Source organism: Bubalus bubalis, chromosome 11 (genome assembly GCF_019923935.1).
Source record: "Bubalus bubalis isolate 160015118507 breed Murrah chromosome 11, NDDB_SH_1, whole genome shotgun sequence".
NCBI lineage: Eukaryota > Metazoa > Chordata > Mammalia > Artiodactyla > Bovidae > Bubalus > Bubalus bubalis.
In genome coordinates, this window is record NC_059167.1 from 27,511,557 (window position 1) to 27,535,677 (window position 24,121).

The 24,121-nt window shown below is 41.7% G+C and overlaps 1 protein-coding gene across 7 annotated transcripts in view; it reads left to right on the forward strand.

The window, feature by feature from the left end:
- WDR89 (WD repeat domain 89) overlaps positions 1 to 24,121 on the forward strand; it is a 78,953-nt gene that overhangs the window by 51,709 nt on the left and 3,123 nt on the right. Inside the window, exon 1 of one of the 7 annotated variants that reach the window (XR_006542684.2) lies at positions 13,264 to 14,322. The exons of 2 other annotated variants lie outside the window; for them this stretch is intronic. The gene's annotated coding sequence lies outside the window, so the exon portion shown is untranslated. Of the gene's footprint in view, positions 1 to 13,263; positions 14,323 to 24,121 lie in introns of those variants that run through there. 4 more of the 7 variants (XR_006542682.2, XR_006542688.2, XR_006542686.1 and 1 more) reach the window with 4 other exon arrangements.

The following is a 24,121-nucleotide window of genomic DNA, read 5'->3' on the forward strand; positions in this document are numbered from 1 at the left end:
CTGAATAAAGCTGTTGCCAAAAAAAAAAAAAGATATACCAAACAGATATGAACCAAAAAGCTAGGTGGCAATCTTAATTATTGACAAATGGAATTTACAAATGTAATTATTGACAAATGTACCATTGATTCCAAAATCAGATGAAAATGAAGAAAAAGGCTTATTTTGTTTGTTATGAATATATATTCACAATTTAAAATATTAGCTACCAAATCTAATGGTGTATTTTTTTAAAACATGACAAATAGGGTTTATCTCAGGGATGCTAGGGTGACTCAACATCAGAAAATCTATCAGAGTGATAGACAAAGAGTGACATAGAAAAACATGTGGTAAGGCTTCATACCTATTTATGAAAAATATAAACCTCAAGCTATCAATAGAATAATTTTAACTTGGTTAAAGTTTATATATAAAAAATATGCACTAAATGTTATTCTTAGTGGAGAAATGTTAGATTAAAATACATTTTCTTTGAGGAATTGAGACCAGAATGCAATGAGGAAGCCTGTTGGAGTAGTACAGATTCTGGCTAATACTATAAGGAACAATTAAAAAATATATAATGTGTAAGGATTGGAAGAGAAGAGGGGGAAAAAAAACTCCTTTGCAAATAAAAAATACCTGAAAAATCCAACAGTCAGCAAACTATTTGAACTATAAAGAGGTTCAGCAAAGTTGCCAGAGGATGGTCAGTCTACAAAAATCCAAACATCATTTAACAAAAGCAAAAGTTAAAAACTATCCCAGAATTGACCAAGATTATAGGATATCTATTTGAAAGTGAAAGTGAAGGTCGCTCAGTTGTGCCTGACTCTTTGTGACGCCATGAAATTTTCCAGGCCAAAATACTGGAGTGGGTAGCCTATCCCTTCTCCAGTGGATCTTCCTGACCCAGGAATTGAACCAGGGTCTCCTGCATTGTAGGTGGATTCTTTATCAGCTACCAGGGAAGCTACTATATGGCCAGAGAACAATGCAAATGTATAGAACTCAGAGATAAAGCATGGATATATGGCAACTTAATATTTTGTAAAGGTGACATAATGAAAAAGGAAAGTTTTTTTCATTAAGTTATTTAGAGGATACTAGCTAACTATATTTGAGAAGGAAATGACAACCCACTCCAGTACTCTTGCCTGGAAAATCCCACAGACGGAGAAGCCTGGTGGGCTACAGTCCATGGGGTCGCAAAGAGTCAGACACGACTGAGCGACTTCACTTTCACTTTTCGCTTTCATGAATTGGAGAAGGAAATGGCAACCCACTCCAGTGTTCTTGCCTGGAGAATACCAGGGATGGAGGAGCCTGGTGGGCTGCTGTCTATGGGGTTGCACAGAGTTGGACACGACTGAAGCGACTTAGCAGCAGCAGCAGCTTACTATATAGAGAAAAACAAAACTAGATTCCTTAAATGATAAATATCATTCAGTTGATAAGCCTTGTCCAAATCTTGTGACCCCGTGAATTGCAGCATGCCAGGCTTCCCTGTCCTTCACCATCTTTCTGAGTTTGCTGAGACTCATGTCCATTGAGTTAGTGATGCCATCCAACCATCTCATCCTCTACTGTCCCCTTCTCCACTTGCCCTCAATCTTTCCCAGCATCAGGGTCTTTTCCAATGAGTCAGCTCTTCACATCAGGTGCCCAAGGTATTTGGAGCTTCAGATTTAGCATCAGTCCTTCCAATGAATATTCAGCGTCAATTTCCTTTAGGATTGACAGGTTTGATCTCCTTGCTCTCCAAGGGAATTTCAAGAATCTTCTCCAGCGCCACAGTTTGAAAGCATCAATTCTTTAGTACTCAGCCTTTACAGTCCAACTCTCACATCTGTGCATGACTACTGGAAAAACCATAGCTTTGACTAAATGGACCTTTGCCGGCAAAGTGATGTCTCTGCTTTTTAATATGCTGTCTAGGTTTGTCATAGCTATTCTTTCAAGGAGCAAGTGTCTTAATTTCATGGCTGCTGGGACTGTCCGCCTTGATTTTGAAGCCCAAGAAAATGAAATCTGACACCGTTGCTGCATTTTCCGCATCTATTTGCCATGAAGAGATAGGACCAGATGCCATGATCTTAAATGAGACTAGCTCTAATTTAGAGGTGGTAAATGGCTTCTTAAACTTCAAAAGGATACAGTATAAGGCAGAAAAAATATTATTGTATCAAAATTAAGCATTTCTGGTCACAAAAGATCTATAGATAAATGACAGATGGAAGAAAAGATACTTGGAATCAATGAGTGGTTAAATGTAGACTATAGAAGGAATTCTGTAAATCAATAAGGGAAAATACCAATGGAAAAACTAGCAATAAATATATAAAGGCAAATTTCAGATGAAACCCACAAAAATTGTGAAACTTCTTAGCAATCAGAAAAATGAAGACTTAATCACCATATATCTTTTATAATTAAAAAAATTAGGAAACTAAATGATACCAAAATGTTGGAGACACGTGGGCACAGAGGAATCCTACTGCACTGCTGATGGGAGTGTAGACACACAGCTACAGCTATTCTGGAGAGCAAAAGCACGTGTTCATGTACCCTCTGACCTAGCCATTACACTGTGTGATGTGATAGCCCAAAGATATTTGCATCCAGGTTCATTATTGGGCATTGTTTGTGATGTCATAGAGTAGTAGACAATCTGGATATGCATCCCTGGGAAACAGGTAAAAATGTGATGGATGTACACCATGAAGTATTCTGCAATATTTAACAAGCCACAAACTAGATCTATATACTTCAGGCATATGGCTTAATCATAAAAATATAGTACCCAATGAAAAGAGTAAGAAATGGAATGCATGTGTGGGAAAACCATTTATATAAATTTAAAATATACAAAAAGCAATTCACATTTTGCAAGCACATACAGATGATTATACATGTTAATCACCATAGGGTGGTTGCCTAGTATGGAAGGAGAAAGTAATGGAAGAGGGTTCAGAAACAGAACGAGAGAAGGAGGAGAGAAAGCAAAGACAATAATTTTAACAGGAAAGAAAAGAAGATCACATTGATGGGCTATTACAACCCCATTTCTGCAGTTTGTGGGTCATCTGCTTGGCGGCTATATGGTGGGTGGCATTAATGGCGACCTCCTCCAAAGGGGTTATGCCACAGGCTGTGTCACCCACGTAGCTGCATCCTTCCTTCCAAGGACATTCCTATTCTATGCCTATGCCCCTCATGACTTTCAGAGCTTCAGGCTCTGGTCCTTTCATCAATCTCTAGCTCCATCACAACTTCATTCTTTGCAATGAAGCCCCATCCAAGCCCAGAAATGCAACTTCAACCCACACAACAAACCACATATATGTAAGTGTTCTGTCTACTGCCCCGGACGTCCACGACCTCTGCCTCACCTTTCTGAAAACCACACAGTGAACCAAAGACCCCTGCAACAGATAGCCATGGCTCCTGCTACCACACTGATTATATTCTTTGCACCCAAAGATGGAGAAGCTGTATACAGTCAGCACAAACAAGACCAGGAGCTGACTGTGGCTCAGATCATAAACTCCTTATTGCAAAATGCAGACTTAAATTGAAGAAAGTAGAGAAAACCACTAGACCATTCATGTATGACCTAAATCAAATCCCTTACGATTATAAGTGGAAGTGACAAATAGGTTCAAGGGATTAGATCTGATGGAGTACCTGAAGAACTGTGGACAGAGGTTCGTGACATTGTACAGGAGGCAGTGATCAAGACCATCCCCAAGAAAAAGAAACGCAAAAGGCAAAATGGTTGTCTGAGGAGACCTTACAAATAGCTGGGAAAAGAAGAGAAGCGAAAGGCAAAGGAGAAAAGGAAAGATATACTCATTTGAATGCAGAGTTCCAAAGAATAGCATGGAGAGATAAGAAAGCCTTCCTAAGTGATCAATGCAAATAAACAGAGGAAAACAATAGAATGGGAAAGACTAGAGATCTCTTCAAGAAAATCAGGGAAACCAAGTGAATATTTCATGCAAAGATGGGCACAATAAAGGACAGAAGCGGTATAAACCTAACAGAAGCAGAAGATATTAAGAAGGGGTGGCAACAACACACAGAACTATAGAAAAAACAATCTTCATGACCAAGATAACACGATGGTGTGATCACTCATCTAGAGCCAGACATCCTGGAATGTGAAGTCAAAGTGGGCCTTAGGAAGCATTGCCATGAACAAAGCTAGTGGAGGTGATGGAATTCCAGTTGAACTATTTCAAATCCTGAAAGATGAGGCTGTGAAAGTGCTGCACTCAATATGCCAGCAAATTTGGAAAACTCAGCAGTGGCCACAGGACTCCAAAAGGTCAGTTTTCATTCCAATCCCCAAAAAAGGCAATGCCAAAGAATGCTCAAACTGTCACACAATTGCACTCATCTCACACCCTAGCAAAGGAATGCTCAAAATTCTCCAAGCCAGGCTTCAATAGTACATGAACCATGAAATTCCAGCTGTTCAAGCTTAATTTAGAAAAGGCAGAGGAAACAGAGATCAAATTGCCAACATCTGCTGGATCATAGAAAAAGCAAGAGAATCCCAGAAAAATGTCTACTTCCGTATTGATTACACCAAAGCCTTTGTGTGATCACAACAAATTGTGGAAAATTCTTCAAGAGATGGGAATACCAGACCACTTGACCTGCCTCCTGAGAAATCTGTATGCAGGTCAAGAAGCAAGAGTTAGAACTGGACATGGAACAACAGACTGGTTCCAAATAGGGAAAGGAGTACATCAGGGCTGTATATTGTCACCCTGCTTATTTAACTCAGATGCAGAGTACATCATGTGAAATGCCAGGCTAGATGAAGCACAAGTTGGAATCAAGATTGCCGGGAGAAATATCAATAACCTCAGGTATGCATGCACATGACACCACCCTAATGGCAAAAAGTGAAGAGGAACTAAAGAGCCTCTTGATGAAAATGAAAGAGGAGAGTGAAAAAGCTGGCTTAAAACTCAACACTTAATATACTAAGATCATGGCATCTGGTCCCATTTCTTCATGGCAAATAAATGAGGAAACAATGGAAACAGTGACAGACTTTATTTTTGGGGGCTCCAAAATCACTGCAGATGCTGACTGCAGCCGTGAAATTAAAAGACACTTGCTCCTTGGAAGAAAAGCTATGATCAACCTAGACAGAATGTTAAAAACCAGAGACATTACTTTACCAACAAAGGTCCATCTAGTCAAAGGTATGGTTTGTCCAGTAGTCATGTATGGATGTGAGAGTTGAACTATAAAGAAAGCTGAGCGCTAAAGAATTGATGCTTTTGAACTGTGGTGTTGGAGAAGACTCTTGAGAGTCTCTTGGACTGCAAGGAAATCAAGCAAATCGATCCTAAAGGAAATCAGTCCTGAATATTCTTTGGAAGGACTGATGCTTAAGCTGAAACTCCAATAATTTGGCCACCTGTTGTAAAGAACTGACTCACTGGAAAAGACCCTGATGCTGGTAAAAATTGAAGGCAGGAGGAGAAGGGGACAACAGAGGATGAGATGGTTAGATGGCATCACCAACTCGATGGGCATAAGTTTGAGCAAGCTCTGGGAGGTGGTGATAGATAGGGAAGCCCGGCATGCTGCAGTCCATGAAGTCACAAAGAGTCAGACATGACTGAGCAACTGAACTGAACTGAACAGTCCCATTGGAGGGTTTGAGAACTAATCATCAGTTCAGTTCAGTTCAGTTCAGTTGCTCAGTTGTGTCCGACTCTTTGTGACCCCATGAATCGCAGCACACCAAGCCTCCCTGTCCATCACCAACTCCCGGAGCTCACTCAGACTTATGTCCATAGAGTCAGCGATGCCATCCAGCCATCTCATCCTCTGTCGTCCCCTTCTCCTCCTGCCCCCAATCCCTCCCAGCATCAGAGTCTTTTCCAATGAGTCAACTCTTCGCATGAGGTGGCCAAAGTACTGGAGTTTCAGCTTTAGCATCATTCCTTCCAAAGAAATCCCAGGGCTGATCTCCTTCAGAATGGACTGGTTGGATCTCCTTGCAGTCCAAGGGACTCTCAAGAGTCTTCTCCAACACCACAGTTCAAAAGCATCAATTCTTCAGCACTCAGCCTTCTTCATAGTCCAACTGTCACATCCATACATGATCACAGGAAAAACCATAGCCTTGACTAGACAGACCTTTGTTGGCAAAGTAATGTCTCTGCTTTTGAATATGCTATCTAGGTTGGTCATAACTTTCCTTCCAAGGAGTAAGCGTCTTTTAATTTCATGGCTGCAGTCAGCATCTGCAGTGATTTTGGAGCCCCCAAAAATAAAGTCTGACACTGTTTCCACTGTTTCCCCATCTGTTTCCCATGAAGTCATGGGACCGGATGCCAGGATCTTCGTTTTCTGAATGTTGAGCTTTAAGCCAACTTTTTCACTCTCCACTTTCATTTTCATCAAGAGGCTCTTTAGTTCCTCTTCACTTTTCTGCCATAAGGGTGGCATCATCTGCATATCTGAGGTTATTGATATTTCGCCCGGCAATCTTGATTCCAGCTTGTGTTTCTTCCAGTCCAGCGTTTCTCATGATGTACTCTGCATATAAGTTAAACAAGCAGGGTGACAATATACAGCCTTGACGTACTCCTTTTCCTATTTGGAACCAGTCTGTTGTTCCATGTCCAGTTCTAACTGTTGCTTCCTGACCTGCATACAGGTTTCTCAAGAGGCAGGTTAGGTGGTCTGGTATTCCCATCTCTTTCAGAGTTTTCCACAGTTTATTGTGATCCACACAGTCAATAGGCACATGGAAAGCTATGCAGTTAAAAGAGGTGGGGGATGATTTTTAACTCTAAAGGGGGAAAATTGTATGAGAAAAGAAACGGAATTATAGTATACTGTTTGACCCAGTGGTGAATAATATTTATGTAGTCATCATGGCAGAGAAGGCAATGGCACCCCACTCCAGTACTCTTGCCTGGAAAATCCCATGGACGGAGGAGCCTGGTAGGCTGCAGTCCATGGGGTCGCTAAGAGTCGGACATGACTGAGCAACTTCACTTTCACTTTTCACTTTCATGCATTGGAGAAGGAAATGGCAACCCACTCCAGTGTTCTTGCCTGGAGACTCCCAGGAACGGAGGAGGCTGGTGGGCTGCCGTTTATTGGGTTGTACAGAGTTGGACACGACTGAAGTGATTTAGCAACAGTCATCATGGAAGTACAATATTGATTTAATCAAAAGTTCTGAAACTATGTTAACAGCAGGGAAGGGAAGTGGAAGGGGTGTGCAAATGCTTAGTTTCCTTTTCCACAGTAAAATGTTGGCATTCTTTCTATGGATAAATCAAGAAAATAGCAAGGTAAGCATATTATCGTATTTAGAAGTATGTAAGTAAATCATCTGCCAAAACAGTTGAAAATTTAAAGTGATCCCCTCTAGAGAAGAAAGGCAGAAGAGAAAGGAAAAGAGATTTCTGTTTTTATTGTTCTTTGATTTTTGTTATATGTGGGCTTCCCTGATAGCTCATTTGGTAAAGAAGCCACCCACAATGCAGGAGACTGGGTTTGATACCTGGTTTGGGAAGATCCCCTGGAGAAGGGAAAGGCTACCCACTCCAGTATTTTGGCCTGGAGAATCCCATGGACTGTGTAGTACCTGGGGTCGCAAAGAGTTGGACATGACTGAGCAAGTTTCACTCACACCTTGTGGTAGAATATCAGGATCGTTTTGGCTGCAAATAACAGCTCAAATTAAATTAACCAAATGAGGACCATACTACCTGGTGTAAGTTCAGAAGTAAGGCATTGCCAGGGCTGCTAGCAAGAATGCAAATTCTTTCCATTTTTCTGCTCTGCCAGTTTTCATCTTGTCAAGTTCAAGTTCACAAGATGACTACAATCAGCCAATGAGCATATCCATACTCAACAATGTTTAATGGGAGAGCAGCTGCTTCTTCCGGAGAAGGCAATGGCACCCCACTCCAGTACTTTTGCCTAAAAACTCCTATGGATGGAGGAGCCTGGTAGGCTGCAGTCCATGGGGTTGCTAGAGTTGGACACGTCTGAGTGACTTCACTTTCACTTTTCACTTTCATGCATTGGAGAAGGAAATGGCAACCCACTCCAGTGTTCTTGCCTGGAGAATCCCAGGGATGGGGGAGCCTGGTGGGCTGCCGTCTATGGAGTCTCACAGAGTCAGAAACGACTGAAGGGACTTAGCAGCAGCAGCAGCAGCTGCTTCTTTGCTTCTGATACTTTAAATTAATGTTTACATGCATTTACTGAGAAGCCTTGTAGCAAGTGTCATTGGCTGAAATTTCATTGTGTGCCCAAACCAAAAACAGTCACTAGCAAGAGAAATATCATCACCACCAACTGACCCAGTCGTGATTCACTGCCTGTGGGGCTGAAGATGGCACGTGCTCCTGGGAAGCACATGGGTTCAGAGAAGGGTGCGAAACAGTAGGCTGGGGTTGATGAATAGTTGTTCTTCCACAGGAAGACTACTTCAATTCTGTGTATGTGTTATTTCAAAACAATTTTCATTTTATCACTGAGTCAATATTTGTGAGGGAAGGATTAACTTGCACGGTCTAATCAACATGCATTAAATGCAAATTATTACATCTTTATTGGACTATTGTTTAGAGGGGAGGTAGACATTAAAAACGAAGAAGGCAATGGCACCCCACTCCAGTACTCTCGCCTGGAAAATCCCATGGACAGAGGAGCCTGGTAGGCTGCAGTCCATGGGGTCACTAAGAGTCAGACATGACTGAGTGACTTCACTTTCACTTTTCACTTTCATGCATTGGAGAAGGAAATGGCAACCCACTCCAGTGTTCTTGCCTGGAGAATCCCAGGGACCAGGGAACCTGGTGGGCTGCCGTCTATGGAGTCGCACAGAGTTGGACACGACTGAAGTGACTTAGCAGTAGCAGACATTAAAAAATTAAAAGGAAAACTACTACATATAAAATAGACAAACAATGTCCAACTACATAGCACAGGGAACTATATTCAGTACTTTCTAATAAACCATAATGGAAAAGATTGTGAAAAAGAATATATATGTAAAACTGAGTCATTTTGTTGTACACCATAAACTGACAAAACACTGTAAATCAACTATGTGTGTGTGCTTGCTAAGTTGCTTCAGTTGTATCCAACTCTTTCTGACCCTATGAACAGTAGCCTGCCAGGCTTCTCTGTACATGGGATTCTCTAGGCAAGAGTGCTGAAGTGGGTTGCCATGCCCTCCTCTGGGGATCTTCTCGAGCCAGGGATCAAGCCCTCATCCCTTATGTGTCCTGCTTTGGCAAGTGGATTCTTTAACACTAGCACCACCTGGGAAGCCCATAATACTTAAAATTTAAAAGAGAAACTGAAAAATGTGTCAGGTGATTTTTGTGGTCTTTTTGGCAAAGTTTACAATACTGATTGCTTCTGAAGTTGGTAATATTATTTGAATTAATTTATTATTCAATTACGGACTCATTAGTAAATACGTCTCTCAGATCCACAAACTAACTCTCAGTTATCTAGCTTTGAGATTACTCACCTTATGTCTTCTGCACTTTAGCGCTGCCTGGGTTTTGTGCTTTTCACTACCCATTACCTATTTGATCATGTGACATGTCAGAATTAAAATCATACAACTTTGCAGCCTCATCACCTTTCATTCCTCCCACTTTTACACTTGTGCATCAGCCAAAAGAAACTGCTTGAAATCCCTGAATGTACCATGAAAATAATGTAACCACACTTTGCATCAGTTTTGTTATATGAAAAATGAAGATCAGTTCAGTTTAGTTGCTCAGTCGTGTCCGACTCTTTGAGACCCCATGAACCACAGCACGCCAGGCCTCCCTGTCCATCACCAACTCCCAGAGTCCACCCAAACCCATGTCCATTGAGTCAGTGATGCCATCCAACCATCTCATCCTCTGTCATCCCCTTCTCCTCCTGCCCTCAATCTTTCCCAGCATCAGGGTCTTTTCAAATGAGTCAGCTCTTCATATCAGGTGGCCAAAGTTTTGGAGTTTCAGCTTCAACATCAGTCCTACCAATGAACACCCAAGACTGATTTCCTTTAGGATACACTGGTTGGATCTCCTTGCAGTCCAAGGGACTCTCAAGAGTCTTCTCCAGCACCATAGTTCAAAAGCATCAATTCTTCAGCGCTCAGCCTTCTTCACAGTCCAACTCTCACATCCATACATGACCACTGGAAAAACCATAGCCTTGACTAGATGGATCTTTGTTGAGAAAGTAATGTCTCTGCTTTTTAATATGCTGTCTAGGTTGGTCATAACTTTCCTTCCAGTGTGATAAAAACTTAATTGTCTCCCATTATCTGTTCTCCCTTTCCATAGTATGGAACCCCTACATTTTAGGATGGGGATATAATGTCCAGAATAAAGATTGTATTTTCCAGAGTATTCCTTAACTGTGTGGTTATAAGATTTCATTGAGGGACTTCCCTGGTGGTTCAGTGGCTACGACTGCACTCCCGATGCAGGGGGCCCACGTTCAATCCCTCGTCAGTAGATCCTACATGCCACAACTAAGAGTTTGCATGCTACAACAAAGATCAGAGATCCCATGTGCCATGACTAAGACCAATGCAGCCAAATAAATAAGAAATAAAAATAAATATTAAAAAAAAGACTAGTTTGGGTTGGGAGTTCCCTGGTGGGCTGGTGGTTAAGATTCCAGGCTTTCACTACTGTGGTCCAGGTTCAATCCCTGGTGAGGGAACTGAGATCCCACAAGCCATGTGTGGCATGGCCAAAAAAAAAGACTAAATTGGGTTAATGAAACAAATGTAGAACTTTCATAAAATGACAGTTGAATTCCTTTGCTCCCTTCTGCCATCTGGAATGTGGTGTGATGGCTGGAGCTCTAGCCAACATCTTGGACCAGGAGGATGAAGGCCTAGAGTTGTTGGCTAAAAGAAACCTGGGACCCTGAGGTTTTATGGAGAAAGGACCTATTAAACTATCATTTAAGCCACTGTTATTTTAGGTCTCTGTTATAAGCAATGGAACAATGCTGTATAAACTTTTTAAGATTGTTCAAAACATTACATGAACTGACATATGTCAAAGCTTTTGGAGCAGTGTCTGAGAATAGAGTGAGTGCAAAGTAATATTTATAATGTTATAGACTGCAAGGAGATCAAACCAGTCAATCTTAAAGGAAATCAACCCTGAATATTCACTGAAAGGACTGATGCTGAAGCTGAAGCTCCAATACTTTGGCCACCGGATGTGAAGAGCTGACTCACTGGAAAACACCCTGATGCTGGAAAAGATTGAGGGCAAGAGAAGATGTGGGCAACAGAGGGTGAGATGATTAGATAGCATCACCAACTCAATGGACGTGAATCTGAGCAAACTCCCAGAAATAGTGGAGGACAGAGGAGCTTGGCGTGCTGCAGTCCATGGGGTCACAAAGAGTCTGAAGGGACTGAGTGACTGAACAACAATAAAACTATTTCTGTGATTTGGTAAGGTTGTTCTATCTGCCTGGGGGTTTATTTGGCAAACTTGTATTTGTTCTTAACCCCAGATCAATCATTTCTCCTCTCTGAAACTTTTTCTGACCCCCACCTGGGGAGGTAATCATTCCTTTGCTTTATACCGGTTCTTAATCTTTTTTTTCTCAATCTTGTGTATACCTTTATAGCAGGTTGACATTTCAGTTTACAAATTTGTTTCCATACTAAATCACTTTTTCTCATTCAAAACAAAACAAAAACAATTGGAATCCTCTCTCAATAAACATAAAAATCTCATGGCTCATGTGGATTCCAATACTGCCCCTAAACCTATTACTGCTCCTAAAGCTTTCCTGGTGGCTCAGACAGTAAAGAATCTGCCTGCAATTCAGCAGACCTGGGTTTGATCCCTGGGTTGGGAAGATACCCTGGAGAAGGGACTGGCTACCCATTCCAGTATTCTTGCCTGGAGAATTCCATGGACAGAGGAGCCTGGCAGGCCCCAGTCCATGGGGTCGAAAAGAGTTGGACACAACTGAGAGACTTTCAATTGCACTTTCAAATTTATTACAGTATTACTATGCTAATCCTGCACCCCCTCCCCACTCCCCACCACTGCTGCCTAAAGACCCTGATGCACCGCTCTTAGAGGAGACATACCCCTGCTCCCCTCTCCTGGCTGACTCAACTGATGAGTTAGGATGAATGCCTATTGAACTGGACACTGTGGCAGATGATGCTGGAGGAAGAGATTTGGTCTCGTCTTTATAGGGCTTGCACTGTGCTAGATGAGACAGGGTCTCTAATAAAAATAATACAATGTACAGAGTGAACAAGTAGGTGGGATGAGAGCGTGATTCATCCTGTTCTCAGGCACAGGTTAAGAAAAGATGATGCCTGGACTATGTTTGGAAAGAAAAATAGTTTACCCGATAGACTGGAGATCGGGGAGAAAAGAGCAAGGCAGATAAATTGGACAGAAGGAACAACATGTGCACAGGCGCAGAGGCATAAAATTCCTGGTTAATTTTAGTCATGAGCATTGGACTAGGGGCTTTCTGAGATTCTATGCAAACACATTCACAAAATATTTCAAGGGGTGAGCTACCTCTGCAGATGGTTCATCACATCTCTTCTGTCTTGATTTTTCACTGCTTTAGTCTGAGGGCTGTGTTTCCCTGAGCCTCTTTTCTGGACTCAATAACATGATTTAATAGCTGAAATTGTTAATTTCTCTTCTGGAGAAATATCCCTTAGTGCCAGTTCAGGGCCTCACTGTTGATTCATCCTGCAATTGTGCATATTCAGAAGCTCTTCCTTCTAAGGCTCATGCTCTTCTCTCACATTCAGAGCATTTGCAAGATTACTTTGTAGAAACTTAGTGGTTAGTGCTTAGCTTTCCTTTTCTAGTTAACAGCAGGTTGGTTAGTTTTCTACCCTCTGTCTTTAGTCCCTAGCCTAGAGACAATGCTGTGCTCATTTAGCCTTAGTCTTTCTGTGTTTGTTTTTTTTTTAATTCCAATAGCCTATTTATAAAGTTCCTCTCTGTGCTTTGATTTCTCTTCTCTTGGAGGGAACAAAGGCTACATATTTCCTTGCTGCTGCTGCTGCTGCTAAGTCACTTCAGTCGTGTCCAACTCTGTGCAACCCCATGGACGGCAGCCCACCAGGCTCCTCCGTCCCTGGGATTCTCCAGGCAAGAATACTGGAGTAGGTTGCCATTTCCCTCTCCAATGCATGCATGCACACTAAGTCTTTTCAGTTGTGTCCGACTCTGTGTGACCCCATAGACGACAGCCCACCAGGCTCCCCTGTCCATAGGATTCTCTAGGCAAGAACAGTGGAGTGGGTTGCCGTTTCCTTCAGGGCTTTGCAAATAATGTAGCTTGGCTCAGGTGTTGAATGAGCTCCTAAAAGGAGGTTTAACCCAGTACTCTTTTCTTGGAGACCTTCAGCGGCTATGAGTCTCACAGTGCACTGGACCTGGCATGATTTTACTGTCACCTGGCTGGATAGAGCTGCCACACTCCACCTGGCAACTCCTTTTAAATTTGGATTGAGTTTTGTGAGCCCTGAAGGCTATTTTGGATCCAGGCACCAACTGTAAGCACCTGCCAGTACGCGGTTCTCTCTGCTTCCTTTGTAGTTTGCTCACACACCTCAGCTGTTACATATAGATTATAGTTTACATTTCTAACTCTACTATTAACTGCTGCTACCATTTGTATTGGCCAAAGCCAAAGAACTGAAATATTAAGAAGTGAATCTTGGGATTTCCCTGGCAGTCTGGTGGTTAAGACTCCGAGCTTCCACTGCAGGGGGCATGAGTTTTATCCCTGATTGGCGAACTAAAATCCTACCTGCTGAGCAGAGTGGCCAAACAAAAGAAAAAGAAAAAAAAAGAGGTGAAGTTTTGTGAATGCTCTCTTCTCTTCACCAAGCCTGCTCACTTGGCATGGAGTCTTTGACAAGGTTCCACTTTGAGTGCTGTGTTCTTGGCATCATCAGGGCCACACACACATAGCCATTGATAGATCTTTAGCTCCTCCTAGATTCGGAGTACTTATTTCCTGCAGCTGTGTGGTCTCTTTGCTTCTCTTTCCTGCCACACCAGTTTTGATACAATCAACCACTTGCTCTAGGATCTAGGTCTGATCCCCGACCTGGCTTTGCTCTCTGAAGCAGTTTTAGAAAGAATCCTCCAGGCAACTTCATGCAATAGCAACCACTAATCCCAAGAGGAAACAGAGGACACAGGAGAAAACGGAGATTTGCAGAGGTAAAGTTACTTATGGTTCCAAGATTAAGAATGGGAAGTAGCTGGCTTCTGTTCTGACCTGCTGACCTTCTCAGGATTGTAGGTAGGAGGCTGTAATGTTATCTATGTGGTTAACAGTGTGAACTCAGATGTCAGGTTGCCTGGGGTTAAGTCCTGGCTGTAGTAATTGTTGCTTCTGTGGTTTGAGGGGCAAGTCACATAATCTCTCTGTGTCTTGGCTTCCTCATCTGAAAAAAAATGGAGCAATTAATAGCCTTTACCTTTTCGGTTGTTCTAAAATTTTAATGAGTTGATCCAATTGAAGCATGTAAGTCCTTGATAAATGTTGGTTATCATCATCATCATTGTCATCAGGGGAACTGAGTTTGTCAGATAGTAGAAGTCAGATAAAATGAGGCCCACAGCCGTTCGTCACTGACCACACAAATTTGTTACTTCCACAATGTTTTTCAGTGTTCAGAAAACTTTCACATTTATTATCCTGTGTGATTCCATCACTCTATTGGCTGGTGTAGTCAGTTATGCCATCTTCATTTTATGGAGATATTCAACTCTACTTAGTGAGAGTTATGTGCCAGGCATTTATGTGCCAGGCACTGTTACGTTCTGTAAACTCAAAGATAGAAAGATAGCATGGTTCCTGCTCTAGGTCAGTAAGAGCTATCTTTGGGAGTGGATTTTGAGAGGCCTTTTCTTTTTCTACACTTTGTTTAAATTTATATGATAATAATATATTAATTTTGTGGTCAAAAAATTAAAAGATGTGGCATAGGGGATGTGTCTAATGGGGAGACAGGGGTGCAAATTACTAATTATGATACAGTTGCCACAGCAGAGGTGCAGATAAGGGTCAATGGACATATAGGACTTTCAGGAAGAAGGTCAGAGGAGTGGTATTTAACCAGGGAAAGGAACTTTAGGAAGTTTGCAAGTAAATGATGGAGAAGGCAATGGCAACCCCCTCCAGTACTCTTGCCTGGAAAATCCCATGGACGGAGGAGCCTGGCAGGCTGCAGTCCATGGGGTCGCTAGAGTCGGACACGACTGAGCGACTTCACTTTGACTTTTCACTTTCATGCACTGGAGGAAATGGCAACCCACTCCAGTGTTCTTGCCTGGAGAATCCCAGGGACGGGGGAGCCTGGTGGGCTGCCGTCTATGGGGCCGCACAGAGTCAGACACGACTGAAGCGACTTAGCAGCAGCAGCAGCAGCAGCAAGTAAATGAAGAGAGGAAGGTATTCAAGCAGAGGAAGCATGAATGACTGTGCTAGAGCTTGAGGAAATTATGAACCATTCAGTGTTGCTTGACACAAAGTGAGCAGCAAATGATATAAATTAATGTGATTTACACAAGCGGGAGGAGTCAGATAAGGAAGGAATGTACTAGGACAGAGGTGTTCAGAATTTGCTCTGTAGGTGATGGATTTTGTGTTGAAGAATTTTGTGTTGGAGAGTAGCAGGATGAGAATTGTTGGCAGCATGGGTCTTCCCAGGTTGCTCAGTGGTAAAGAATCTGCCTGCCAAGCAGGAGACGCAGGTTGGATCCCTGTGTTGGGAAGGTCCCCTGGAAGAGGAAATAGCAACTCACTCTAGTATTCTTACCTAGGAAATCCCATGGACAGAGAAGCCTGGTGGGCTGCAGTCCATGGGGTCACAAAGAGTCAGACATGACTTAGTGACTAAATAGCAGCAGCAGCAACAGTTGGCAGTGTAGACAAGGGGGTGATTATATCCTAAAAGGCTAAAATTGTCAAATCAATACCAATATCAGAACTCAAGTCTTTTGACCCAAGTTTAGCATATTTTCCATTAAACCATGCTGACCCTTCTACAGAGCAGTTTATCAAAGGTCCCACTCTATTGAATTACTAGTGTGAATTTAAATTCTGAACTAAGAGAATGGGAAAAGATTTCATATAATCACTAAACAACTTAACCCTGTCTTTCCTCTCTCTGGGGAGACGTGCCTATTAGAAGATAATTTTCTCTTGAATTCCATCTCTTCATTTGACAATGAAAAGAGCTATGAAATTTGGAAAAGAGCTCCAATTCATTCATTCTTCAGATATGCACAGAGCACAGATTCCACCAAGCAATTTGTTCTAGTGCATATATCCTTTATAAATTCACGTAATTTTTAGTCTAAATTTAATTTTCTTTGATACAGTGTAATCCCACTTCTCCTTTCATAAGATATATAAAGTCCAAAGATGTATGGACAGCAGCCTTTCACAGGAAAAGCCTGCCTTCTCCATGTGACTATAACTACCCTCAGTGTGTGTAACACTCTTTGCTTCTGCACCCCTGTCCCCAACAGAGGGCATCAGTCAGCCTAATGCACAGCAATCGGGTCATCACGGATTCTTCCATTTGGGGCGACAATGCTTTTGCTTCTGATGCTCTCTACCCAGGGCTCCTGCTGTCTGACAGAAGAGAAGGGAAAATACACTATTACCTACACGACACTACACTATTAGCGCCCTCTCTCGGCTTCTCCTACCTAAAGCACTATCTTGTCAATTTGGCAGGACTTTATTAGTATTCCAAGGGCTTCCCTGTTGGCTCAGATGGTTAAGAATCTCCCTACAGTGTAGGAGATCCGGGTTTGATCCCTGGGTCGGAAAGATCCCCTGGAGAAGGGAAAGGCTACCCACTCCAGTATTCTTGCCTGGAGAATTCCATGGACAGAGGAGCCTGGTGGGCTACAGTCCATAGGGTTGCAAAGCGTAGGACATGACTTAGTGGCTAACACTTTCACTAATTTTATTAGAATACCAAGGGTTTTCTGAGCTCCCCAAATCCTCGTGGTTAGTATGATCCTATGTTACCAGCAGAGATTTAGTCTGAATTCATCCTAGGGATGTTATCATCGTTCTGGCAAAATTCATGTCATTGAGTGTTTCTTTGCCATCTGTGTTCTACTTCCTGCTTGTTGGAACAAGAAGTGCTAAACTATTCTCTCTCATCAGTGACAACACCCACTTCTGGGGTTAAGTTCAATCTTTTAAACTATAACCAGAAGCATGGTCTTTTACTCATATACTCTTTCATTTATCCATGTTTTGACTGCTTGTTCAATGCCAGCCACTGGCAGCCTTAAGTAACTACTTGAGGCACAGCGCTGGACAAAACAGAAAGATCCTTCCATCATGAATCTTCTGACCTAGTGACCCTGATGAGGGGTGGTATTAAAAGTGAAGAACAGATTATTAATTGAGAATGGGAGGAAATGGAAGCATTTACATTTGCCATCATTGTAACGGATGCATTTTAAGTAAAAAGTTTAAACAAATTTTAATTGTTACAGATGAGCATGGATTGCTATTTTCAATTTTATTAGAGGGAAGGCAATATACTGTCTCTTAACATATTGCAGGAGAGTCCATGAGAATGGGGCTATTTGTTTAAAAGATAACTTGTTCCTTAAAAAACTAAATATGGTCCATATGATCCAGCAATCCCACTTCTGGGTATATGCTGTTGTTCAGTTGCCCAGTTGTGTCTGACTCTTTGCGACCCCTTGGACTGTAGCATGCCAGGCCTCCCTGTCCCTTACCATCTCCCAAAGTTTGCCCAAGTTCATGTCCATTGCATTGGAGATGCCATCCAGCCATCGCATCCTCTGATGTCCTCTGTTCCTGCTGTCTTCAATCTTTCCCAGCATCAGGGACTTTTCCAATGAGTTAGCTGTTTGCATTAGATGACCAAAATACTGAAGTTTCAGCTTCAGTATCAGTCCTTCCAACAAGAATTCAGGGTTGATTTCCCTTAAGATTGACTGGTGTGATCTCCTTTTTGTCCAAGAGACTCTCAGGCGTCTTCTCCAGCACCACAGTTCAAAGGCATCAATTCTTCAGTGCTCTGCCTTCTTTACAGTCCAGCTCTGACAACTGTACATGACCACTGGGAAGACCATAGTCTTCTTGACTATATGGGCCTTTGTCAGCAGAGTTATGTCTCTGCTTTTCAACACACTGTCAGGTTTGTCATAGCTTTCCTGCCAAGAAGCAAACATCTTCTGATTTCATGGCTACAGTCACCATCCACAGTGATTTTAGAGCCTGAGAAGAGGAAATCTGTCACTACTTCCACCTTTTCCCCTTCTATTTGCCATGAAGTAATGGGGCCAGATGCCATGATCTTCGTTTTTTTAACATTTAGTTTCAAGCCAGCTCTTACATTCTCCTCCTTCACCGTCATCAAGAGGCTGTTAAGTTCCTTGATTTCTGCCATTAAAGTGGTATCATCCGCATATCTGAGGTTGTTGATGTTTCTCCCACCTTATCTCAATTCCAGCTTGTAACTCATTCAGACTGGCATTTCTCACAATGTGCTCAGCATATAGAATAAACAAACAGGGTGACAGCAGACAGCCCTGTTGTACTCCTTTCTCAATCTTGAACCAATCAGTTGTTCCATACAGGATTCTAACTATTGCTTCTTTACCCACATACAGGTTTCTCAGGGGACAGGTAAGATGGTCCGGTATTCCCATCTCTGTAAGAATTTTCCAGTTTGTTGTGATCCACACAAAGGCTTTACTGTAGTCAATGAAGCAGAAGTAGATACTTTTTGGAATTCCCTAGCTTTTTCTATGATCCAGTGAATGCTGGCAGTTTAATCTCTGGTTGCTTTTCCTCTCTAAACCCAGCTTGGACATCTAGAAGTTCTTGGTTCTCATAATGCTGAAGCCTAGCATGCAAGATTTTAAGCATTGCCTTAGTAGCATGGGAGATGAGTGCAATTGTCTGATGGTTAGCACATCCTTTAGTACTACCCTTCTTGGGAATTGGTGTAGGATGATCTGAAGGTCATCCTCTGATGCCCTCTTCTCCTGCTGTCTTCAATCTTTCCCAGCATCAGGGACTTTTCCAGTGAGTCAGCTGTTTGCATTAGATGACCAAAATACTGAAGTTTCAGCTTCAGTATCAGTCCTTCCAACAAGTGGGATGACCATTAGAGTACTATCTTTCTTGGGAAACTCCCAAGTCCTGTGGCCACTGCTGGATCTTCCAGATTTGCTGACATATTGAATGCAACATCTTGATGGCATCATCCTTTAGGGTTTTGAATAGTTCTACTGGAATTCTATCACATCCGCTAGCTTTATTAACAGCAGTCCTTCCTAAGGCCCACTTGACTTCACTCTCCAGAATGTCTGGCTCTGGGTGGCTGACCACACCATCATAGTAATCCGGTTAATTAAGATATTTTTTGTACAGTTCTTTTGTACAATTCTTCCATGTATTCTTTCCAATCCTTCTTGATCTCTTCAGCATCTACTAGGTCTCTACCATTTATATCCTTTATTGCACGCATCTTTGGGTAAAATGTTCCCTTGATATCTCCCATTTTCCTGAAGAGATCTCTAGTCTTTTCCCTTCTGTTGTTTTCTTCTAGTTTTATACACTGTTCATTGAAGAAGGCCTTCTTGTCTCTCCGTGCTGTTATTTGGAAATCTGCATTTAGCTGGATATACCTTTCTCTTTCTCCCTTGCTTTTCACTTCTCTTCTTTCTTTAGCTATATGTAAGCCTCCTCAGGGGGAAGGGCTTCCCTGATAGCTCAGTTGGTAAAGAATCTGCCTGTAATGCAGGAGACCCTGGTTTGATTCCTGTGTTGGGAAGATCCACTGGAGAAGGGAAAGGCTATCCACTCCAGTATTGTGGCCTGGAGAATTCCATGGACTGCATAGTCCATGGGGTTGCAAAGAGTCGGACACGACTGAGCGACTTTCACTTTTAGATAACCACTTTGCCTTCTTACTTTTCTTTTTCTTTGGGATGGTTTTATTTGCTGCCTCCTGTACGATATTACATACTTCCATCCATAGTTCTTCAGGCATACTGCTTACAAGTTCTAACCCCTTGAATCTATTCATTACCTCTACTGCAAATTCATAGGGGATTTGATTTATGGCATACCTGGCTGGCCTAGTGGTTTTCCCTGCTTTCTTTAGTTGAAGCCCTTATTTTGCTATGAGATGCTGATGATCAGCCACAGTCAGCTTTAGGTCTTTTTTTTGCTGACTGTATAAAGCTTCTCCATCTTCAGCTACAAGAATGTAATCAATTGGATTTTGGTATTGACCATTTGGTGATGCTCATGTGTGAATTTGTCTCTGGTGTTGTTGAAAAAGGGTATTTGCTATGACCAGTACATTCTCTTGGCAGAATTCAGTTAGCCTTTGTCCTGTTTCATTTTGTTCTCTGAGGCCAAACTTGCCTGTTACTCCAGGTATCTCTTGACTTCCTACTTTTGCATTCCAATCCCCAATGATGAATAGGACATCTTTTTTTGGTGTTAGTTCTAGGAGGTCTTCTAGTTCTTCATTGAATTGATCAACTTCAGCTTCTTCAGCATCAGTGGTAGGGGCATAGACTTGAGTTACTGTGATGTTGAACAGTTTGTCTTGGAAATGAACCAAGATCATTCTGTCATTTTTGAGATTGCATCTGAGTACTTCATTTCAGACTCTTTTGTTGATTATGATGGTTACTCCATTTCTTCATGGGATTCTTGCCCACAGTAGTAGATATAATAGTCATCTAAATTAAATTTGCCCATTCCTGTCCATTTTAGTTCACTGATTCCTAAGATGTCGAAGTTTATTCTTACCATCTCCTGCTTCATCATGTCCAGTTTACCTTGATTCCTAGACCTAACATTCCAGGTTCCTATGCAATACTGTTCTTTGCAGCATCGGATTTTACTTTCATCACCAGACACATTCACAACTGAGCATCATTTCCGCTTTGGCCCAGCTGCTTCTTTCTTTCTGGGGCTGTTAGGAGTTCTCCTCTGCTCTTTCCAAGTAGCATATTGGACACCTTCAGACCTGAGAACTCATTTTTCAGTGTCATATCTTCCTGTCCTTTTATACAGTTCATGAGATTCTCACGGCAAGTATACTGGGGTGGTTTGCCATTCCCTTCTTCAATGGATCACATTTTGTCAGAACTCTCTGCTATGACCCATCCGTCTTGGGTGGCCCTACACAACATGGCTTAGAGCTTCATCAGGTTACGCAAGCCCGTGCTCCATGACAAGGCACTGATCCATGAAGGGGATATATTCCAGAAGAATCAGAAGCAGGATCTTGAAGAGATATTGGCACCTCTGTTTGTGACAGCGTTGTACAACTGCCAAGAGGTGGAAGCAGTCCACCATTCATCTGTGGACAGATGAGTGAATAAAGAAAATGTGATATAAACATTCAGTGGGACTTCCCTGGTGGTCCAGTGGCTGAGAATCCACCTGCTGATGCGGAGATCACGGGTTCGACCCTTGCTCTGGGAAGATTCCACATACTTTGGGACAACTAAGCCTGGGGTGCCACAACTACCAAGTCAGTGCACCCTCGCACCTGTGCTCTACAAGAGAAGGCACTGAAATAAGAAGCATGCACCGCAGCAAAAAGTAGCCCTGCTTTCTGGAACTGGAGAAAGCCCTCGCATAGCAATGAAGACCCAGCACAGCCAAAATTAAGTAAATAAATAAATAAAAATTTTAAAAAGATCCTGCTTCTGTCCTCCCAAATACATTAAAGAAAATACCATACTATGGGATATTATTCAGCCTTAAGAAAGAAGGAAATCCCATCATATGCTACAACATGGACAAACTTTGAGGATATTATATTGAGTGAAATAAGCCAGTCACAAAAGGACAAATACTGTATGATTTCTCTTATATGAGACATCTAGAACAGTCAAAGTCATGTAAACAGAAAGTAAAATGGTGGTTGCCAGGGACTGAGGGGAAGGAGAAATGAGTTGTTTGATGGCTAAAGAATTTCAGTTTTACAAGATAAAAAAATTTTAGAGATCCATTACAGAATAATGTGATCATGGTTAACATATTGAACTGTACACTTAAAAATAGTTGACGGAAAGTTTTATATTATGTCAGTTTTTTGCCACAATTAAAAATTTAAAGAAGTAATTTTTAAAAGTTAACATGGTTACCATGGAAACAACTATGGGTATGATAGGAGTGGTGAGTTGGGGTCAGTTAGAAGACTGAAGTTATAGACCTAGCCCTGCCGGTTCCTAGCTGTGTGACTGTGACCTTGGACTTGCATTTAACCTCTAAGTCACAGTGTCCTCCCTGATAAAATGGAGATCATGTCACTACTTCAAAGAGTTTTGCAGGTGATCATCTTACAATTTTTAAAATTGCACTATTTAATTTTCAGTGTTTATAAAAAGATGAGTTTTTCCAAAAAAACTCAAAGAAAAAAAAGTTCTGCAGGGTTAAGTGAGATAGTGAGATGATGTCTGTGCAAGTTGGCAGACCTAAAGCACTGCTAGTTGGTATGATGATGGGTTTCTCTATTACCTGGCTTCCCCACTGTGGCATCTGGCCATACCTGGACTTGGAAGGATGTTGAGGCACTGTGTGAGATAACTGAGCATCTCTCTTCCATTTGTCCTGCTATTTCCTTCAAATTCAAGATTACAGATTTTAAAAGTAGAGTGCCTAAACTGGTTGCTGATCCTGTTACCAGCAACCATTTTTTTTTCCTGGCTGCACCAGGAAAAATCTTTGTTCCCCAATCAGGGATTGAACCTGCACTCTCTGCAGAGGAAACACAGAGTCTTAACCACTGGAACACCAGGGAAGTCACTCAACAACTGTTCTTACTGACTTCTCTCCAGGCAAGTTCTACCTGCCTCACTTTTGTTATTTTAGTTAATCCAATCATCGAGTTGGAGAGATTAAATACAAGCATGAGGAAATAGAATTGCAATGCAAGATAGTGGGATAACTACTAAGACTCTTAGAGTAGCTAGGACCCCTTCTTTGGGGAATGGAAGGAAGGGTTGGCATTTCTGGTGGGAGGAAACCTCATGAGCAAAGTTTAGAGATAAAAATAGATGAGAAAAGTTTAAGGGACAAAGAGGATACAAGTATGCTTGAATTAATGAGCTTGAATGATGCGAAAGAGGTATAGATAATGGGAGGGACTTCAGTAGAAGCTAAGGGTATTGGATTTTGTGCAGAGACCAGTTTAGTCATTTCAGTTTGAGAGTGGAAGTTTGATCTGTTTAGTGTGGGTTTTAGACTAAAATTATTCTTGGACCTAATGCAATTACAATAAAATCTCGATAAGCTATTTAGGAGAGCTACAACATGATTCCGAAATTCAACTATGCAAGTCATCAGGTGAGAATAAGGAAGAAAAAGACTTAAAAGTCGAATTAAAATGGACTTGTCATGACAATAAATGATGGTGGGAAAATTGGTTATTTATAAAAAATCAATTTAGGTTCTTATTTTATACCATATGCCAAAATTAATTCAAGTTCAATTAAAGGATATAGTAGGAGAGAGAAATAAAAATTAGAAGATAATGTTGATAAATGTCTACTTTCTGAATGAGAAAGGATATTTTTGGACATCAGAATCTCCTGTATGCTGCTGGTGAGATTGTAAATTGGTACACACATTTAGGAAAGCAGTATGCTCCTATCTTGTTGAAGTTGAAGAGGACATACCCTTTGACCTGATGCCTCTTCTAGATATGCACACTGGAGAAACCATAGTACACAAGGAGATGTGCCCAGGAATGTTCACAGCACCGCTGTACAAGATATAAAATGTTGGGAAACAGTCCAAACATCACAAAATAAGAGGATGAATAAATGGCAGAACATTTGTAAGTAGAATGCTATATAGCAGGGAAAGTGAATCACCCAAAGCATCTCTATCAACATGGTTAATATCATGTTGAGTGGCTAATTATGTTACAGAAGATAATGTACAGTATAATACTAATTATATGCAATCCTAAAATATGAAAACTAAAGAGCCTCTGTGAAAGAGGAGAGTGAAAAAGCTGGTTTAAAACTCAACATTCAAAAAACTAAGATCATGG